At 40.2% G+C, this 20,400-nt stretch overlaps 1 long non-coding RNA gene across 4 annotated transcripts in view; it reads left to right on the top strand.

The window, feature by feature from the left end:
* Positions 1–20,167, top strand: part of LOC142098388 (uncharacterized) — an 87,516-nt gene extending 67,349 nt beyond the window's left edge. Inside the window, exons 3-4 of one of the 4 annotated variants that reach the window (XR_012678350.1) lie at positions 15,617–15,726; positions 19,189–20,164. This is a non-coding gene — a long non-coding RNA (uncharacterized LOC142098388). Of the gene's footprint in view, positions 1–15,616; positions 16,065–19,188 lie in introns of those variants that run through there. The other 3 variants (XR_012678346.1, XR_012678347.1, XR_012678348.1) reach the window with 3 other exon arrangements.
* The last annotated feature ends 233 nt before the right edge of the window (positions 20,168–20,400 follow it).

Here is a 20,400-nt window from a genome sequence, read left to right as displayed (position 1 = left end):
GTAGCAAACAAATACAGGGCACATTTATTTTTACACTGCAATTTAGAGTCCAGCTATGATGCACCCGCTCTCAACTCTAAATCTGTCTGCCCATTTTAAATTTTCCACCCCTGCAGAGCAATATGGTTTTACCCAAATGCACGATTGCAAAGGCTACTGTGAACCATGTACGGGATTTAGAGACATTGGGACTATCTTAATGTGTCACGTTTCTTTTTGCAATGCCCTTACTACAAAAGTATTTGTGTACAATTTGCAGATAATAACCAACACCTGATCTCAGCCAATTTCCAAGAATCAAGTAATTTGAAGGACGGGGTGGGGGTGGGCTCTATCACTACCCTCTAACCTGAGAAAACCTCGACATGTGCAATCTCTGCCCTTTAAATTTATATATTCTAATAAATATAAGCCTAGTGGCATGTGTTAGTCTGTGTGTGTGTGGGAAAAAAAAAACCAAGCTGCAGCGCCACCTGCTGGGCGGAGTTATACACTGACCTACTAAATTCTTAGTGTGTGTGGGGGAAAAAACTCAGAAAGGGCTGAAATTTGGTATACTAAGATGTTTTTAATATGTTAATTTAATTTGTTAATTGTTAAAAGTGTTTATAAAGATTTAAAAAAAATATACATATATTTCTTGAAGAAGAAGTGACAGTTGGGAGTGGTTGGTGGTTGCCGGGGCTGACAGTGGGGAGTGGTTGGTGGTTGCCGGGGGTGACAGAGCGAGAGTAGTGTGATACTCAGAACCGCTGAGAGAGATCCCTGTGTCTGGATAGACATCTGGATAGATGTGGCAATAAAGATGAAGGATGAGGTGATGGAGAAAAATGATGAGGTGGTGACATGTGGACAAAACCACATTAAATAAGGGCGCTTGCATTGGGAAGTAACGCTCTTCCCCTGAGGAGGCCTGGGCTAGGCCCAAATGCATGACAAGAACCTTTTTAACACCTTAAGGAGCTTGATTTGACTAGAATGCATGAGTATAATGCACGGGTTAACTTGTATGTATATATATATATATATATATATATATATATATATATATATATATATATATATAATGCCACCTGTTAATAGTAAAGGCATGATGATACAACAGTGAAATAAAAATAAGTTTTTGGGTTTTTTTTTGCTTTTGTTTCATAATGTCTATTGAACATAAAATACGTTTTTACAGTTGCTCCTGAGTGCAAACACATGTTATAGCATGCATACAAGACTGTCATCACTACTGATCAGTACTAGCCCTGTAGTTGGAGCAAGATATACAGCAGAAAAACTAGTGACTTTGAGACACTATGGTGGGGTATTCAATTGTCAGCGAGTTTTTTTTGACCGTGTTAAGTCATTTTAACGCTGTTTTTTTGAGCGGGTTAACTTTACCCGCAATTCAATTCCATTTTTAACGCTACTTTTTTTTCATCAAACAGTCCTCTCGCGCTCCAGTAGAAGATCTTTTGAAAGTATAGGGTGTGCGAGAGGCAGCAGCGTTAAAAGCATTTCAATTGTTTTTTAACACGGCGGGTAAAACAGGAAAATATGTTGTTTTATCTCGCACCTCCTTGGGGTGTGTTAAAAATAAAAAACCTCTGAAAAGTATTTGAAATCATGTAAAAATGTGGAACAAAACTTAAACTTATGTTTATCACTAATGCCTAACTTGTGTAAGTTGATTTTCTTGTGAAAAAATAATGAAATAAAAAACACATAAAAAAATAAAAAAAATAAAATCACTAATTAATTATTTTTATGTATGTTTTTGGTACAAATATGAATGTACTAATGTGTTTTGACATGGTATAGATGATTGTATGGTAAAAAATAGTTCAATTAAAAAATATGCTAAAGAAAGCACAGGAATGTAGATATTATCAATAATTGTAATGCAATCTAATGTATGGAAATGTATTCAAAACCTTTTTATACATGACCGCGTTAAAACTCCCATTCACTCCTCTAAAATTTTGCAAACACAATTTTTAATGCACGGGGGCAGCGTTCCCTCTTTTTCAGTTGAATTTCAAAAGTTTTCCGGCTGCGCTAACTCAAAATGGTCGCTATTGTCGTCAAAACCCGCGGGAGATTTTTAAAAAAAAATTCTACACGGCGGGGAAGAAAAAAAAAACTCGCTAACAATTGAATATCCCCCTCAGAGCCTGATTCGGTCTTGGCTGCGTGTGCTTCTGTTTGGTACACCACTACTATATATTGACTATGGCAAAACGCCCCTTCCACACTCCATTCACTCCCAAATCGTAGACTGAAGTTAGTGTCCATTGCCTTCTAAGATGCAGTGGAAAGAACTGTGTTCACAGATGTATCTCCCAGTTCTGGGCATCTGCAGGGTGATTTTGGGCACGATACGTGCAAAACCGGCAGATACGTACCTCAATGAATCAGGCCCATTGTATCAAGCAATGTATATTGTAACAGAGATATTTTGGATAGTTTTATTATAATATGGAGATATGAAGGAAAATGTAAGTACACAAAGGAGACATGAGTGAGGGGTGGAGGGACACAGAGGAATGATAACTGGAGAGGTGGGGGACCCAGGGCAGATAGCCTTGCTTCATTTAATATGTTTTATACAGTATTATACTATATAGTGTTAAAATCATACTTGCCAACTCTCCTGGAATGTCCGGGAGACTCCCGCATTTCGCGAGAGTCTCACGGACTCCCAGGAGAGTGTGGCAATTAGGTCCAAAATGCCGCAATTCACCGAGAATCGTAGCATGTGGCCCCGCCCCAGCTGTAAAATGATGCGTTTGCATAATTACATCACGGGTCCAAAATGACGCAAATTTTGGAGCTCCGCCCCCACCATGCCCACCTCCCCCGGCAGGCTCCCGGAAGCCAACTTTCAAAAGTTGGTAAGTATGGTTTAAAATGCATCTAAAATTAATTTTGCTCTATCAAAATCCATAAACCTGCGGGTGGGCCTAGCACAGCCTTTCAATTCAATGTGGAAGTTCCACACTAGACTTCTAAATTTTCACTTCAACCACTGGTCTAAATAGAGAGTCACCCAATATTACACTATATTGTGCAAAACTGGTTACAGTGCAAGATACTGTATGTTAAATAATTATACATAATGGGCCTGATTCATTAAGGAAAGTAAGACACAAAAGGAGTAAATATTCTCCTGGACAAAAAACCATGTTACAATGCAAGGGGTGCAAATTAGTTTATTATTTTGCACATAAGTTAAATACTGGCTGGTTTTTTTTACATAGCACACAAATACTTGATAGCTTTATTTTTACATAAATTAAAAATCTGTGCCCACATTTTAAATATGAGCTAACCCTACAACGCAACATGGTTTTGCCAGGGTGAAAAGTAACCCATTTTTTTGCTTTACTTCCTTTAATGAATCAGGCCCAATAAATTCAAACACAAAAAGAGACTCCCGGATTCCGGATGGGTCTCCCGGACTCCCAGGAGTGTATGGCAATCTCCCGCATCTGCCCACTTCCTAGTGAAGTGGGCAGAATTAGGTCCAAAATGCTGCGATTCTCCGGGAATTGCAGCGTTTACGTCATTACGTCACAGGGGCAGGGCCAAAATGATGCGATCTTTGGGTCCCCGCCCCCCCGCACACCCACCTCCCCCCAGCAGCTCCCAGAAGCCAACTACAAGAAATTGGCAAGTATGGTGTATCATCATTTATGTGTAACCGTTTAAATACAATGAAAATGTGCTGACCCTAAAGAGTTAAGCAACACATTTCATACTTTATTGTTTCCGTTTCTGAACTCCAGGGCATTGTTATTGACATTATATATCTTTTGGGAAGGCCACAAAGACATGTTTCAAAAAAAGTGCTTTTGACAATATATACCTTACACTTACATCCCACCAGTTAAACAGTCATTGTTTTCTTACTTGTTTACTGACACTTAGATAAAGGACTGTAATGCTTCAATTAGAGTTAGGACCAAATCCACTTAAAGGGTGCAAATTTACAGGTGGACAAACTATGTTGTGATGCAAAGGGTGTAAACGCAAATTTTATTTTGCATGCAGGGAAAATACTGCCTGTATTTGCATATAGCACAGAGATATTCCAACCTGCAGTGCAACATGGTTTTGCCAAGGTGCAAAATTCCACCTTCTAGCTGGACTTGCTCCTATCTTTAAATGAGGCCCTAATTGTGCAAGACTATGTTAAATATACACCATTTCTTCATTTTGTACACGTTAGTGTACCGAATATAAATAGGAAAATAGTGAGCTTGCGTGTATATCTTGAGCCAGGCGCATCTCAGCTTGCGTCTAGCTCAAAACACTAGTATTTACACCAGGTATACAGGGGTGTATGATTATACCCCACAATAGCGTAAAGATGTGGTTTGACAGAGTTAGTAGTAAATGTTCATGTTGTAATACCCTATTCGTACACAATAAAATAATGTAATGAAGTCTCATATACACAAGAGAGAATAGTGTCTTGACAGTTATTAATGCATGCAAAAGTCGCATTTCCTATATAAAATATGATTAATTGCAAATCCCTCCACTTCTGTTGTTTTACCCTTTAAAATTAAATGGGAATCTTATTTCTTGTAATAGTCCAAGTGGAAATGACAATTAATGTGAATAGATGGCTGCAACTTGATAGAACATTGCTACAATGATAATGATTTAAGTACTGGAGATGTCAATATTCAAGCAGCCAATCACAAGTGATTAAACAGTGTTGCTATCTTCTTAGTATATTATTGCAAGAACCCTCCAGTACCAGCTAGAAGGCATATCTGGGGATGAATCAACGACTAATTATGTCACAATTATGTGAACACGTCATTATTGTACTCAGTCTAAGCTTAGCAGCCCCTATTCCACCTCTCTACGTTATGCAAATCAACAGTATCCCAATATCTGTATTCGGACATATGCTTATAATTGTTTGTGTACATGCACATTACAGACATGTGTATTTTCCACACAAAAACATTGGTATGTGATCAATTCTAAATAATTTATGTTTTTAAGGAAACTTACATATATGGACAGTTCATGTTCATTCTTTCCTGGGATGTTTCTAATTATGTCGCTGAACAAGACAGCAATTAAGTTAATGTCCCTCTCATCCCTCATCAAGCTACCATAAACATTTGCATATGAGTTGTGTACACTTTGAAAGACAAATACTATAGTAGCAGCCATTATTAAATACAATAAGTATTTACCACTTTTGAAGCAGCATAATTAGCATTTTAAATGAATTCCCTTAATTTTGTTGCACTATAGAATATAATGCCTGTGACCATTGCCTCATTATAGCAGACATGCCAACTCCATTTCAGACCCAATTCATGAGGGTGACATTGGTCTGGTTCAGGATCTCCTACTTACATATTTACTACAAGTTAACCCGTGCATGATACTCATGCATTCTAGTCAAATCAAGCTACTTAAGGTGTTAAAAAGGTTCTTGTCATGCATTCGGGCCTAGCCCAGGCCTCCTCAGGGGAAGAGCGTTACTTCCCGACGCAAGCGCCCTTTTTTAACGTGGTTTTGTCCACATGTCACCACCTCATCATTTTTCTCCATCACCTCATCCTTCATCTTCATCGCCACATCCTTCATCAAGCTACTTAAGGTGTTAAAAACTCCCCACTGTCACCCCAGGCAACCACCAACCACTCTCAACTGTCACTTCTCCTTCAAGAAATATATAGGTCAGTGTATAACTCTGCCCAGCAGGTGGCGCTGCAGCTTGGTTTTTTTTCCCACACACGCCACTAGGCATTTATATAGTATATATTAAGCTGGACTCATTTAATGTATTGATGTAAAAGCATTGCTTCATATCAACATATCAACTGAGCCCAGATTAATTCTGTCGAAAACTAAACAGGAAATCCTGATCAAGACAAATTTCTCCCTCACGAAATGCACCATGTTGTCATATTTGCTATAGGCTCACTCCTGTTTCTTTCTATACTTCAGTTTGTGATGCATTTATATTTAATGTAGATGCCCACTCAAATTCTTTTGGTAACATTCATATGAACCAAGTGATAAGGAGATGATCTGTAAACACTTCATTCATTGTTCTTTACTCATACTTGCCAATTCTCCCAGAATGTCCGGGAGACTCCTGAAATCCGGGTAGGCAAGTATCCCGCATACTGCTGTTTGATGGCCAAAATGATGCAATTCGCGGTGAATCGCGTCATTTTGAAAATGATGCGATTGATCGCACCCCGCCCCCTCCTGCCCTCCAACCACGCCCCCTGCCCGGGATATCCTGGAATTCACTGTTTAAAGGTTGGTAAGAATGTCTTTACCATAAGGGTGATGTCAGATAAGCATTTTAAACGCTTGCACTTTTCCAGCTAGAAAGAGCTATTGTTCATAACGTTCATTCGCTCCCGCCTGACATAGTGAAGTGAGCGGGGAATGTTCATCCAATCACATGAGCTCGAGCAAGCTCCACCAAAGAATGTGGGTTTTCAGAGTAAGATGGGTTTTCAGAGTATGTGCCTACTTTTACGGAGCAATTAAAGAATGCGATTTTATTTTGCAGAGCAGTAGGATTGCAATAAAACAGAGATATGTAGATGGTGCATTTTTGCATTTTAAGAGACGCCCCTTGCTGTGTAGAAGGGAGCCCAGCCATTTCCAATCTACAAAAACACTGGCATTTTGAACCACCTCTGAGCTGGCGGAAATCAAGTATCTTCATCTATTTTTAATGGGAAGCATTTTGCTACTGCCATTGCACATTCTGATGTGCACTTTGTCAAATATAAAAAAGCTTCAGACACAACAATTAGCTACATGCAATAAAGTTACCAATGTCGTATTATTGTCATGAGTAATCTAAGCCATGAACAAGGTCAAACTGAGCAGCATTTTATAAGGAAAAAAATAATTTAATGAAAGGTTCTAAAGTGATAGGAGAGTGAACTTTGGCATGATGTTACACTTTTGCACAGTGAACTTATTGAGGTTTTCTGCATAACCACAAACCTAGTGCACTATTAGATTACAGAGGCATCCTCCAAGAGTGAAGACTAGGCAGGCACCTTGCAATGAGCTTGGCAGAGTATCGGGCACACTTGCATAGAAACTAAGATGTATTGCAGTGAGCATCCAGTGCACTTCGTAAATGAGGTCCAGTGAGTTTTCATGTAATCGCCCAAAGAAACACACCTTCCTGTATTCTCCATTCCATGTATTCTGTATTCTTCCTGTATTCTCCATCTCAAATGATCATTTCCCACCCAAAATCGCCTAAAGTATCTTAGAATTAGTGAAAAACCCCACTAAATTATACAGAGGATTTATATTGCTTTAAATTTATGTGAAGCAATTAATTTGCACTATTGTGCAATTTATCGCACTACACTGTGATTAAAAATCATTGTCTAACAGAATATAGCAAACAAGGACTTATAAACTCACCGATTTCTAGTCATTTAGAGATTTCACACCTGAAAATAGCATAAGATTAGTTGGCAGTGGTACAAGCTGTTGCACATTGAACACAAAAAGAGGAAAACACTGTATACCCAAAGATAGCACTTAAGCTTGCAAAAAATTACTGAATTAATTATATGGGTAAAGTAGGGAACAGGGAGAAGAAAGGGAAGGAAGGGCATGGTTGAAACAGAGAAGAAGGGTGGCAGATGAGGAGATGAGGAGAGAGCTCATGGGCTATGGCTTATGGGTTGTTACTCATATATCTAGATACCTGCTCAGTTACAAATGAACTAAGTTCTAGCACCTGACAAGAGGGATGCGTCTAGGACAGAGAAAACAGAGGCTAAATGGCATCACAAGCTTTGCGAAATGTGTCCTCTTTATATTAGAGGTAGTAGGTAATCGTTTCCATATTGGCAATGACGTAAATCATTTTGTTAAGTGATGCCATGGAGCAGGGTTAAGGCTCAAGGCTTAAGGGTTCTGGCCGCCCTAGGCTAATATACCTGTTGTGCCCACCCCCCCACACACACACAATGTATTGGCAGATGGGAATACTCCTGCATTTGAATGTTCAGGACCATTCTCCAGCATTCAAATTTAGACAGATTGTGGCGTTGTCACTTACCTGATCTTGCTCTCCTCTCTTGCTGGTTCTTGCAGCTTTGTTGTCTTCTCGCTGGCTTCTGGAAAGTTGGGGTCCTGTTTTGAAAATGTAAAAATTGTATTATAATGTGAAATGTTAACAAACCCTTAATGATTAGGCCCAAAATACTCCATTATGGCCAGAAAAAACTACCCCATTGTACAATATCTGAACATTTGTGGTCAATCAAATACAAACATCTACCTGCAGAAGTTTTCTTTACCTCCCACCCTGCATCCATTTCTCGCCCTGCAGCTATTGTCTTCACCCCCCTTAAGCCATTTTATTTAAACCCCCTGCAGCCATTGTCCCCCCCGCAGCAATTTTACTTACCTCCCACCCTGCATCCATTCTCCCCCCTGCAGATATTTTTCTCACCCTCCTGCAGCTATTCCCCCCTCCCCCCCTGCAGCTACTTTTGCACACACACACACACACACACACACCTTGCAGCTAGTTTTTCTCACACACATACACAGGGGTGGATTGGCCATAGACCTTACCTAGAAGTTTCCCGGTAGGCTGTTGGCCTAACGAGGGCACCCGGAGGCCACCTCATATTTTCGCAGATTAATTTTTTATTTATTTTAGCCGCGCGGGGGACAGGGTGGGGGCGTTGGGGGGAGGGGCGTCTGGGGGGGCGACATTCAGAGCAACTGAAGGTAAGTGAGGGGGGCTGCCTATACTATACTATACTAAGGGGGGGCTGCCTATACTATACTATGCTAAGGGGGGCTACCTATACTATACTAAGGGGGGCTGCTTCTAATATACTAAGGGGGGCTGCCTATACTATACTAAGAGGGGGCTGCTTATACTTTACTAAGGGGGCTGCCTATACTATACAAGGGTGGCTGCCTATACTATACTATTCTAAGGGGGGCTACCTATACTAAATTATAGGAAGGTGGGGGGCTGCCTAAACTAAACTATAGAGAGTGTGAAGGACGGGGGGGGGGCTACTATAATTTGTGAAGGAAAGGAGGGTATGTTGCTATAATGTGTGATATGAGGGAAGGGAGGGGGCTGTCTTAATAACACATCAGTGGAAGGTAGGCTATTATTTTAATGGTGGCATTTAGGTGGGGGCTAATTATTTAATGTGTGCTATTTTATTTGTGGGGTGATGGTGAGGCAATTTAATTTATTGAGGGCTATTTCATTAAATAGTGGGGCCTATTAAATTAAGATGGGTTGGCGTAAATTTTAATTCAAAGCTGATGTGATATGGGGTTATTAATTTAATGTGGGACTGAGTTTGGGGAGGAGAGTTATTTACAAAATAGGAATATGAATTATTTAATGCCGGGGATGGCTGTGGGAAATGGTAATATTAAACGTAATTGCTATTAATTTTTTGCTGGGGTTGATTGGAGGGAAGTAGGTCTACTTATTAAATGTGTTTACTATTAATTTATTGTAAGGACTGGTTGGAGGGAAATAGATCTATTTATCAAATGTAAGTACTATTATTTTAATGTTAGGGCTGGAGGGAGGCATAATTATTTAATGTGAATGCTATTGATTTAATGCTGGGGCTGGTTGGCATTTTCTAATTTTCATGTACCCATTATTTTTTCCAAATAGGGCCTCCAGCATTCCAGGATCCAGACAAGCAGCAACTGATCTAAAGAAACCAGCAGCCACAGGTGGTGAAAGTGACAAGAACAGGTAGGAGAGAGCAGGACAGTCTGCCAACAGTCCTGAATCTGTTGGAACAATCCCGAATTTGGGTGACTGTGTCGCTTAGTCAGGATTTGGTCTGACTGCAAGGACATTTGGGAGGTATGTCCCGTTTCACACTGTACTGCTCGTGAAGGCAGAGCTGCGTGTATCTAACAGTAGTGCACTCAGTTTTTCCTGTGTATTTGTCTAAAATGTATCTAAAATGATAACCCCCCTGTCTTAAGTGCCTCAGCCCCCCAGAGCCTTATTCCAGCGCTGGTGATACTTTAGTGGTTCTTACATTCATTCCATTGCCTCCTTCTACCTTGCATTGACCCAATTCTCAGATCACTTTGTTGAACATATGGCCAGCTCCCATTGCACTGACAATATTATTAATCCTGCCTCCTTTGCACTTAGTATATCACCAGCAAATACTTGTAATAGCTTTCACCTTTACTTATGCCATTGTCTGTCAAGCCTTCCCACCCCCAATCACTGGGCACATTTAGCGCTCATATACAATTGTTGCAAAAGAAGTGTTTTCTTGCAGATGCTATTTCACCTTTGTGATGATCGCACCTGGACAGCCATTTATTAGAAGGATTATTATTAATGCATTTTTGAAACACACGGTACACATATTTATATATTACATAGAGAGAGAGATTTAACTGGTAGTTTGCATCTCATGACGTCAGGGAAACAACAGTGTGTGAGGTGCTCATATTCTCCTCTGATAGACTAATCAAATACGATTGTGCCACCATCTTTCGTAATAGTTAAACTTATTAAACAAAGTCAGGTATGTTTACCATGAGGGAAATTTTGGAAGTAAGTGTTAGTAGGCAACTAAACAAGCTGGAGCACAGAGGCATAAACCAGTCACAGATAATGTAAAAGGATTCATGTAATTTTATGACACAGAACTGGCAACATTTGCCCTGCATTGTTTTAGAGATGACCCACTGTGTGTAAAGTCATCACATCTAGGTTTTCCTAAATGTTACTACAACCACCTTCCAGTAGTTCTAAATCCCGCCTACTTTTGTGTTGGCCCCACCTACAGTTATTTTGGTCCCGCCCACATGAGGCCACTTCAATAATTTTTTCCAGGGCCACTTTAAGATCCCAATCCGCCCCTGCACATATACCCCCCTGCAGCTATTTTTCTCACCCCCCCTGAAGCTATTTTTGCACACACACATACACACCCTGCAGCAATTTTTTCTCAACCACATACACCCCACTCAAGTTATTTCTTCTCACACACACACACACACCGCCTGTAGCTGTTTTTTATTTTTTCTCACACACATACACCCCCCTCCAGCAACTATTTTCCCCACCCCTCCTCCTCAACTCACTTACCTCATTACAGCAGTCATCCTCTTCTAGGACAGGCAGCTTGCAGGAAATCCCCTTGCCTGTCACTGCAGGGGCAGAGAATGCTTAGTCAAGTCTCGTGCGATGTGGAAATCTCGCAAGACTTGATTAGGAGCTCCGTGGCTGCACTGACAGGCAGCTAACAGCATGGGATTTGCTGTCTCCATAGTGACAGTTGGGGCCACCCCCTTTGGACCAGGGGCGGCCCGATGGTAGACAGCCACGAAGCGCTCCATTTTAAGAAAAAAAAAGTTTTAAAAAATTAAATGTGGGCAGTGCCGCGCCCCCCTCAGATCCTGCACCCCAGGCTGCAGCCTGATCAGCCTAATGGTTGATCAGGCCCTGCCATGGAGGGGACTCTGCTGCTTTCATGCCTTTGCCACCAGGCACTCTGTGCAGCAAGGATATACAAGATCATTTCCACTGTGTATTTATCAACATTTTGTACTGGATAACACATAATAAAGATCCCTAGTTCCTAAAGCTGGGTACACACTACACTGTTTTGGTCCAAACAGCCGACATACGACCGCTCGTTCAAAAGTCGGGCCAGTGTGTGCAGTGACACGATGGTCGAAAGTCTGCCCAAATGGACGATTATCGCCTCATTTGGTTGGTCGTACCATTTAATATTTTCGTTCCAATCTCGTTTCGCTGTTTAGTGTGTATAAACTTCTGACCGATCCACAACAGTGAGTACGAAATTACAGTCATTGCTCACAACAACATGGCTGTAAAAAGTTGCTAAAGGGACGTCCGCTCTTCCCTTTATCGTCCTAAACAAGGCTAGTGTGTATGCAGTCCATGGACTGAGCGATCGGAACATCAATCGCATGTAAAATCGCTCGGCATAAAAAGTTGGTCAAAATTTCTGTAGTGTGTACCCAGCTTTAGACAGAGAACATCCAATCATTTTGTTAATGAGGTTCATGACCTTGTCCTAAAAGGAGGCGATAATGGTGCAGATCCTCCAGATATAGAGAGAGGTGTCCCTATGAGCAAAGTTCCTCTAGTGCTGGGGAGAAGGATAAACCAAAAACTATATAAAACCTGTCTGGGGTCAGATACCACCTATAAAATACTTTACTAGTATTCTCCATAATTATAGTGGCGTTAAGTTAGTGGCCACTCGTTTCCTCACATCCTTCCAATAGTCTTTCCCAGGAGAGGGGAATCTTTCTCCAGATTGGTGCCCATGGAGGTCCTGGGCACTTTTGCAATGATAGATTGAGATGAGACAATTTTGCATAGGAGCTTTTATAAACGCATGCCCATAGGAGCTTTTATAAACGTATGCCCACATGGAGTGAGAACAGTAGATACTCGCTCTGGGGAGATTATTTATGAAGTGGCAAATGTGGAAGTACCCATAAAAGTGAGGTGATATTTGTCTGCTGAATAGCTATGAACTTGGCCCAGCTGTCTGCATCCACAAACTCACTTTAGTAAACTCATATTGTCTTCATTGCATTTAGACAATTATCATCTTAATTGGATTAGCGTCACAGATACAATTTGCCCACCTCAGTATCTTTATCTTGAAGAGTAAATATTTGTAAACCGTATTAGACTATTCATAGTATCACTATGATGTTTGCTAAAGAGGAAGAAGGATAAAAAATAATGAGAAAAAACACGGTTTAATATGATTTGAAAGTGGAAATCGTTATTTTAATATATGCCATAAGTGAATGTGGCATATAATCAGACATCCTCTTAGCAATACTGTTTTGCAGTATAGGACACTGTCCAGCTTTACTATGTGTTTACATTCTGTAGAAAAAAACACATTTTGACCTCAAACCCACTAGTGTCAATTTTGTGCATTGTGTTATTGTTTCTAAAGCTGATACAATATATATGTGTCTGAAATTGCAAATCATTGTTTACAATGGCCCCTCTCCCTCCTGTGACACTATTCAAGTTTGGGAGTGTTGCATTTCTCTGCATGCCACATGCTTAACTAATTTGTATTTACTACACCCGTTGTTGAAGCCTAGATGACCTCCAATAACTTCCCAAGTTAAAAATGCAATGAATAACCGCATGTGAAATACTTTGTGTTGTCATGCAGTTTCACTAATGTTTGTACATGTGTTAATGTACATCAAGCACTAATGGGTATGAGTCAGTGATCGAAGTGGGCAAGTATACAGTGGTATGCCACACCGCCACTTCTCCTACTGCCTTCATTGTAAAGCTCTCAAATTCCATTCACTTCCATTCCTATTACATTTTCCATACTGCCACTTCTAACTTTCCACTTTCCACTTCGACCACTGGTATGAGGCATAAAGTATGAGAAATCTTGAGCCTTCCAAGACTTATATTCATAAGAAAAGCATTCAAATATATAACCAGATATTCAATTAAATAATAAATATAATATATACGGTTTATTTTTCATTACTAATTCTCCATTTGGTGTCATTACAACACATTATTGCTGTAATACTCCAGATGCTAAGGGTCCTCATCCACTGGTGTAAATAAAATTATTTTACTAGCAATTTTTAATGTTTCTAAAAACATGTAAATGGTATGGGAATGGAACCCACTGGCTTCAATAAATCATACCTACTAGCGTCTGCGGTCTTGGAGCATTTGCGACTTTTGCGTGCTGCATGCTCCATTTACTTGCGTTCTATGCATGGAGGTCAATGGAGTGAACCGACGACCACTAATGTTTGTTTCCGCTGCATGTCACACACAATGGCAGCATGGTGGCGAAGTGGTTAGCACATCTGCCTCACAGCGCTGGGGTCATGAGTTCAATTCCCAATCATGGCCTTATCTGTGTGGAGTTTGTATGTTCTCCCTGTGTTTGCGTGGGTTTCCTCCGGGTACTCCGGTTTCCTCCTACACTCCAAAAATATGCTTGTAGGTTAATTGGCTGCTATCAAAAAATTGACCCTAGTCTCCCTCTCTCTGTCTGTGTGTATGTTAGGGAATTTAGACTGTAAGCTCCAATGGGGCAGGGACTGATGTGAATGTGTTCTCTGTACAGCGCTGCGGAATCAGTGGCGCTATATAAATAAATGATGATGATGAATTGTGTTTAATATACAGGGTCAATAGCAGGTTAATGCAATATCAATGGGAAACCAGCCCAAGTCAGTGATTTTTTCATTGTGCGAAGAAGTTGTACCTGATAGAAAAAACAAAGGCATATTACAAGCTGTCATAATGAGTAAAGTGCAAATAAAGACATGCCAACCAGCAGTGCATTAAAACTGTCATCAGTTCTCGGTCATTCTCAAACTTTGTATTGTGCGAGATCATCCACCGAAACATTAATAAAACTTTAACATCCTCTTCTCTATTCTACTATCCCCTACTTTGGATTGTATATCTCCAATATAATACACAGAAAGCCAATGTTCAAGGCTATTAAAATAGTCTTAAATATTTGGCAATAAACACCAAGAGAATCTTGCCAATAAAGACCAAACCTCTCATTGGAAGCTTCATTTATCCCTTATAAAGAGCATAATTGCCCCATTCAGTCTACAGAAAAGGTCTGGGCTCCCTTACAGTCCTGCACCCCTGGCTACAAATGTCTCTATTATAATGCACCAAAGATACCAGCATGACCCCTTTCACCAGGGAGGTACTTTTTGACTGAATTAACCTGGGATCAGTTAATAACCTGCTGTGGTGTAAATAGTTTATTCTACATAAATTAATTATAGGAGTTAAGTGATAATTTGATGTGCGCTAATTTTTACTTAATTCACATCTTTCATTAAGACCATTTCCATACATTTTATTATTTCATTCTGGTAGTTGAGAACAAGATTTACAATTATAAACTTCTCTCAAGCACTAAGGGCTAAATGTTTTGCAGAGAATTGAAAGATTGTTGAAACGATGTAAAAAAGAACAGTGAACTGCCAAGAAAGGTGGGGGATAAAATGCACAAAACAAACCCAAAGGGTCTTGTAAATGTTGTATAGATATACTCTCTTACATAGCCTTCATTTTAAAATGATACGATTTTCAGATCATTTATCTTCTAGTAACAATAAGCATATAATAAAGGATGAGTCACCTTTTGGAATTTTTGCGGGGTCTAAAGTTGCAAAATAAACCCAAAGGGGCTATTTTGAAAGTGTAATCTCTATTCAATACTTGCCAGACCCCTGAGAAAGCAGGTCTTTTTCCCGGATCCCACCCATTTCTTAGAGAAGTGGGATAGTGGCCTCAATGACGCGATGTGCAGAGAATTGTGTCATTTTTGCCCTGTCCCTACTGCAGTATGCCGCAATTTATTGTGTGTCACTCCAGCCCTGCTCTTGACACTTGTCCTCCCCTTGGGATCTCTCGGAGGGGGAAAAACTAAAGTTAGCAAGCATGCTCTATTCTGTACCGTATGACAAGCCTGATGTTATTGTATTTAAAATGCAAACAGAGTTTCTGTTTCAGGTGGTAGCAGAAAATTTAGTGACTTGCAAATAATCTTATTTTCAGATTTTCTCATCGGCAAGCCACAGGATTTATCATCCGGCTGTTTCTGGGATGAAGTCCAACCTGCTAGCGATGTGTGGTCATTTGAAAAGCTCCAAAACCACTGCTCTTCAGTAAATCTCCCCTTTGTCTTAATAGAAAGGGAACAACGCAAACTTTTTTTTAAAAAAATGTATAACCATCAACTGAAAATGGATTATTTTCTGCTACCAGAAATGTTTGCATGTGGTTTAGCGTAAACACCAGGTTTCATCCTACCTGAGCTAGGTTAAAAAAAAAAACACAGAACCCCTTCAGTGGCAGCTCATGCTACTCAGCATCAGACTGACTCTACATGGATGGACCAACCAAACAATTGGGCCCCGTCAGCTAGAGATGCCCATCTCACGCTATGTGGCCCTGGGCCCCTCCTGGTACCAATGAGTACCAGGGAAGTAGTAAATATTATTATTATTATTATTATTATTATTATTATTATTATCATAGATCTGTAAAACGCCACAGTGCTCCACAGAGCCGTACAGTAGGAAAAACAGTAGATACATAAAACAGGAAGATAAAAGGTAGACAAAATAAATGCAGACATGAAAACAGAGGTACGGAGGACCCTGCTCATTACAGAGCTTACATTCTAAGTGCAAGAAGGCACAACTAAAACAAGTGGAGCAAATGTGGCTCAGAGTGGAGATTGGGACAGTTGTGAGGGTGCATTAGTGTGAATAGTGTTATCGAGGATAAGGTCACCTGTTAAAAGAGATGGGTTTTCAAGAGCATATAAATATTTGAAGTATAAGAAATACTGCTAAAATGTTATAAATAAATAATAGAATCCCATGCTTAATAGATCTATAATAGTGACTCTATTTAATAAATTAAAAAAAGTATTTATTTATTCATTCAATGAGAGCACTATTTTATTATTTGTTCGATAGAGGCGCTATGATAGATTTGCCATTTGAGCCATCTCGTCTCTCACATCCACCTCTTTTTTTCCAGTAATATCTCCAGTGGGGTTTCCGGCAGTTTAGCAATCCACAGCATGATAAATTTCACTCTTTGTATTTCTTACATGAATAAAAAACAAAAAAACGCGGGGGTGATAGCTAATGAGGCATTTGTAGAACAGCGTTTTGGCCTTTAGTAAATCTGACTGTTTGAAAAGTGTCAAGAAAATCACTGAAAATCCTGTAGTTTAACAAATCTGCACTTCAGTATATTTCCGTAGTGTAAGTGGTAAATATGAGTCCAGTCTAATGTCTCCCTGACTAAATGGATGAAGAAAGTGTGTGTACAGTAGTACATCATAGGACATAAATGTACAGCACAAGTGTACTGCAAAAGTGACACATAAATCCAAATAACTAGTAAATGATTTTATTCTTTGACAGACGGACTATTGTGTTTAATTGCAAAGTAACTTATTTGAAGAACACATACAAGCTGAGACTGTCCCGAGGGCTTATAGAACAAATCTGTATATGCAACATTCAAAGTACACAATCTGGAAAAGTTAGTGCTGTTGACAACAGCTGGGACAGCACATAATGTTCCATCAGCTGGTGATACAACTGCAGCAATATTCCAGCAACTCACCAAAATGATACAAATTATACATAAGCATGAGCAAAAGTTTATATACTGCAGAACCTTCACTTCAGGACAGAAAGTTCCTGGCTCTTTTATTACTGTGGTGTCATGTTTTTATACTGTAAGAACTTTTACATGATTTGCCAAATACAAATCATTTGGAAGCTGGTAATCTCTAGTTTACCACTGCCTGCAGTGGCTAATATGTACTGAAAACCAATGGACATTATTATTATTTAATTGTATGCTTAATTGTGCACTGAAATTGAATAACTGTGTCTAGGACACTGTGTACACACTGTACAGATGTAGCATGTTCGGTATAATCAAGCAGTGTGAATGAAGTGTAAGGAATGCACCCAATCAGTAGTAGAACAACTGATGAGGATGACGTGATCGACGCACAGTGTGACAGGTGCTTAATCGTGCCACTTATTTAAACAAATCGTGCTCCATCTGTATATGATATATAAAATATGTTTATTCACACTGATATCCCTTGCAGCTCTGTGTAAGCTCAGCAGTACATACAGGGCATTAGAATAGGTACAATAGTGAACAATGAGAGAACAATAGAGCAGGTAATGCTCCTGGAAGTGAACACTAAGGACCTCATTTAGAGTCGGACGCAAAGTCCGTAATAGGCGCATCAAACAACAAAACACTACCACGCATATGCAGCAAGCACCAAATCCGCCTGCATCTTGGATGCAATTAACACTTGTGACAGCTTGCGAGGAACACGTGTTTGTAAAGGCGTGCCCATGTAAATAAATTCTAGACACAGTGAGGCGCAGACGCAACACACGTCAAAAAAAGGGTAAAACTATGCGGCAGGAATTAGGTGGCGCAAGCGGTTAGCTAGCTGCAGGAACTGCTCGCAGCTCGATAGGGTATTACGAGTGAGACACGACTGGGGTTGCTTGCCACTCGTAATACCCTACCAAACTGCGGCACACTCCCACTCCTACACTTCTTAAACAGACTTTGCGTCCGACTCTAAATGAGGCCCTAGGTGTGCAGGGGTGTGATGATGCAATCAGTGTCAGTCGCTGTGCTCCATCCAATATTTTACGTGGATTGGATCTTCAGGTCATGCCTACCTCTCCTTTCCATACATGGTTCAGCATTGCTTGAGATTGCATAACTGCGCTCAACCATCTGCTGTACTTCTGGAAGTATTTTCTTGCAGACAATGACCCTTCCACCATTCCAATTGTATAGACAGCTATTCACTCTGTTTCACTTGGGGCCTCTGCTGCTTTTAACTACCAGCTGAATGCAGCTCAATCCTAAGCGTGTGAGGATTCCGTAGTTATACAAATGTATGGGAATCAAATGCAATTAAGCAATGCAAGATATGTTTACAAGTGTATCTGAAATACATGATTGATCTAGAAATTGTGGTGGTAGTGGGGGGGATAGGGGTAAGGGGAGCACAGCCAATCATTTTTAAAAGTTGTCTCCTTTGAATCTGGACACCCTAATTATAACACACATGTATTAGCAAAAATTGGAAAATATGGTTTTATAAGTCCATCATCACATAGTTATTGTTTGAATGTGGCTCAATCAATCATCAATTGTCACCTTTCTTTGTCTTCCAGGTACAGTCCCAGGATTTCAAGATGTTTGTTGCCCTTGAAAATATCCCTATTTTTCGGTACGGGCCGTATGCACAATAAAATGTTTCTGTTTCTGTTGTACGCAACGTGATTGTAATTCTTACAGTTTATTGTTAATAATCTTTAAGCTAATATGTATAAAAGATGAGTATTTATAATGCAAATAGAATATTAGTATTGAATAGTGTAAAGATATCATGCTGGGGACCAGGACCATCTTAACAACATTACGGGCCCCCGGGCAAAGCAGTGCATCGGGGCCCCTATATATATATATATATATATATATATATATAGGGGCCCCGATGCAATGCTTTTTTTAAATGTACTCGCTCAGTGACCCTTGAATTTTTTCTTTTGCAGGATTTTTTTTTTGCAGGATTATTTATTCTTATTAGGAGCCTTGTCTATGGGGCCCCCTTGCCCGTGGGGTCCCCGGGCACCTGCCCATCGTGCCCAATGGAAAAGATGGGGATTGTATTGCTCCAAGGTCCACCAAGACCAAGTACCACACATAATGTACCAGCTCAGCAGCAGAGTGTCCATGGAAATTCTTTATACTTATTAGTTTCTACTGATTTTAATGTAAAAGGGAGGTGGAAATAATAATAAAAGTGAAGGCTGGGTTAAGGGAAAAGTACGTACAGCATATCATCGTCATCATCAGCTATTATTATTATTTAATAGCGCCACTAATTCCGCAACGCTGTACAGAGAACTCACTCACAGCAGTCCCTGCCCCATAGGAGCTTACAGTCTAAATTATGTTAAATACACAAACACACAGAACGAGAGTAAAGCTGGGTACACACTACAGAATTTTCCACCAACTTTTTATGCCAATCGATTAGACATGCCATCGATGGTACGATCGCTCAGTCCATAGACTGCATACACACTAGCCTTGTTTTAGACGATAAAGGGAAGAGCGGACGTCCCTTTAGCGACTTTTTACAGCCATGTTGTCGTGAGCAATGCCCCCCAGGTTCGAGGAAGTATTGGAGGATTGTCGTGGAACGGTCGGAAGTTTTTACACACTACACAAAAGAAACTAGATTGGAACGAAAATATTTAACGGTACGACCAATCAAATGAGGCGACAATCGTCCATTTTGGCAGACTTTCGACCATCGTGTCACTACACACACTGACCCGACTTTTGAACGAGCGGTCGTATGTCGGTTGGTTGAGCCGATTATTGGACAAAAACCCTGTAGTGTGTACCTAGCTTTACTAAGGTCAATTTAATATTCAAGTCCAAGTGGAAACACACTCACTCTGAGCAACAAATGTCTATAGCATCGACAACATCAATGGTATTGTCAGTACAGCGAACATATACATACAGTAGTAATATACATAGGTTATTTGCACAGGTTAAAAGTAAATGATTAAACCATACTTGCCAACTCTCCCGCATTGTCCGGGAGACTCCCGCATTTTGCGAGAGTCTCCCGGACGAGTGTGGCAATCTCCCTGATAGGAAGGGGGAAAAATTTAGTTTAAACGCCGCGATTCACCCGGAATCGCGGCGTTTAGCCCCGCCCCCACTGTAAAATGACGCGATTTGCGTCA

Source organism: Mixophyes fleayi, chromosome 1 (genome assembly GCF_038048845.1).
Source record: "Mixophyes fleayi isolate aMixFle1 chromosome 1, aMixFle1.hap1, whole genome shotgun sequence".
NCBI lineage: Eukaryota > Metazoa > Chordata > Amphibia > Anura > Limnodynastidae > Mixophyes > Mixophyes fleayi.
This window is presented reverse-complemented; position numbering and strand designations above follow the sequence as displayed.